Source organism: Schistocerca cancellata, chromosome 6, assembly GCF_023864275.1.
Source record: "Schistocerca cancellata isolate TAMUIC-IGC-003103 chromosome 6, iqSchCanc2.1, whole genome shotgun sequence".
In the NCBI taxonomy this organism is placed as follows: Eukaryota; Metazoa; Arthropoda; class Insecta; order Orthoptera; family Acrididae; genus Schistocerca; species Schistocerca cancellata.
In genome coordinates, this window is record NC_064631.1 from 201,353,831 (window position 1) to 201,355,728 (window position 1,898).

Consider the following 1,898-nt stretch of genomic DNA (forward strand, 5'->3'; position numbering starts at 1 on the left):
ATAAAAATCCTATGCTATACGGTAAATGGGGAAATTAATGAAATGCTTTGTTACAACTTAAGCATGGTTTGTATTAAAAGTAAGCTACTTAAAACAATGATATGTTTTAATAGAGGCTTCACTTGTCAGCTGGAATTGGGTTGTATTTTCTTCCTATTTTGTTCTTTGAAGCTTCTTGTGTAGCTTTTTCTATGATGAGTCGCTTGCTGAACTTCTCGGTGAAGTGTAAAGTTTGGAAGGTAGGAGACGAGGTACTGGCAGAAGTAAAGCTGTGAGTACCGGGCGTGAGTCGTGCTTCGGTAGCTCAGTTGGTAGAGCACTTGCCCGCAGAAGGCAAAGGTCCCGAGTTCGAGTCTCGGTCGGGCACACAGTTTTAATCTGCCAGAAAGTTTCTGACCAACAGTAGTTCCCCACCATGTTGGCGAGGCCTTGCTAGCGTTTTTCCATCACTTTAATGTCCTGGTGAAAACAGTCTTCTTGCTCCTCACTAACATCTCCTATATTATCTGGGAAGGAATCAAGGTGACTGTTCAAAAAGTGAACTTTCAGGCTCGTTAAACATCCCAAAGTTTTAAACTTCTTTAACATTGTAGCTATAATAGAAGCATATTCTGGGTCTTTCTCATGTCCTAAGAACTTTGTAACGACTTGCTTCAATGATACCCATGCTTCTTTCTCATTTAAAGTCATTGTGATTCATAGTTAACATCAAACATCAATGTCAGATCCGACAAAGACGCCTTCTTTTAATTTAGCTTCTGAAATGTGTGGAAACTTTTGGCAGATATACTTAAAACATGGTCCATCTTTAGGCAAAGCCTTTACAAACTGTTTCATTAGGCCTAACGTTATACTGTATGTAGAGGTGGTAGGAGTACGTTTTCTGGATCTACAAGGTTTTTGTGTAGGGTGCTCTTCTCACCAGATTTTAAAGACTCCATCACAGGCCAGTTCTTTCTGCACCAGTGTTGATCCCTAGCCATACTGTTCCATTCACACAAGAAACAAGGAAATTTGGTAGAGCCACCTTGCTGACCAAGGAGCATGCATGTTACTTTTAGATCACCACGTATCATCCACCCATGAGCAGAATAGCCTATTTTATTTAGCACTATTTCTAGGTTTTCATAGCTCTCTTTCATATGTACAGGTACAGATGCATACATGTTACCACTGTGTGATAAAACTGCCTTTAAACTAGTTTTGGATGAATCAATAAAGAGCCTCCAGTCTTCCTTTTTGTATTCAATACCAAACTCATTCATCAGACTGGGAATGTCTGAGCAGTACGCTAAATCACCTTCTTGTTGAAAAAAACTTGGAAAATTTCTGCTCTTTCTTTCTACACATGTATATGCTGGTTCCAACTGCCAATAAGTTCTTTTCTTTTAATCTAGAGCCAAGCAATTCAGTTTTTTTCTTTCATTAAGCTCAGATCCTTAACCAAATCGTTAAGCTCGGTCTGAGTTAACCATTTGGGCTCTAGACTTTCTGTATTACAGTGGAATTCATCATCATCTATTTAATGTAAATCGCATTGTACATCAGATAATACTTCTGATGGAATAGAATTTAAATCATCTGGTGGTTCAGAAATCAGCAAATCTACACCATGCCCTGCTGGTCGGATGGTGGCCAGAAGGTGATGGTAGTTTATTACCTTCTTGTTTTTCGAATTACGACCGGTAATATCAACACAACAAAAGTATCAATCATCGGAATGATTTCTTGGCTCCCTCCATATCATAGGAACAGCAAATCTAGAGGCTTTTTTCTCCTTTTTCGATCATTTTCTCAGATCTTCAATACACACATAACATACCTTATGCAGCGCCCAAGATTTATCTTGATCACCAAGTTTAGATCCAAAGTATGATAGATAAACCTTTTTCACAAAG

General features: G+C 38.7%; 1 non-coding gene across 1 annotated transcript; it reads left to right on the forward strand.

Annotated features, from left to right (window-relative positions):
- Positions 1-292: 292 nt before the first annotated feature.
- Trnal-cag (transfer RNA leucine (anticodon CAG)) lies at positions 293-367 on the forward strand. Its single transcript has one exon. It is a non-coding gene; the product is annotated as a tRNA-Leu (tRNA).
- The last annotated feature ends 1,531 nt before the right edge of the window (positions 368-1,898 follow it).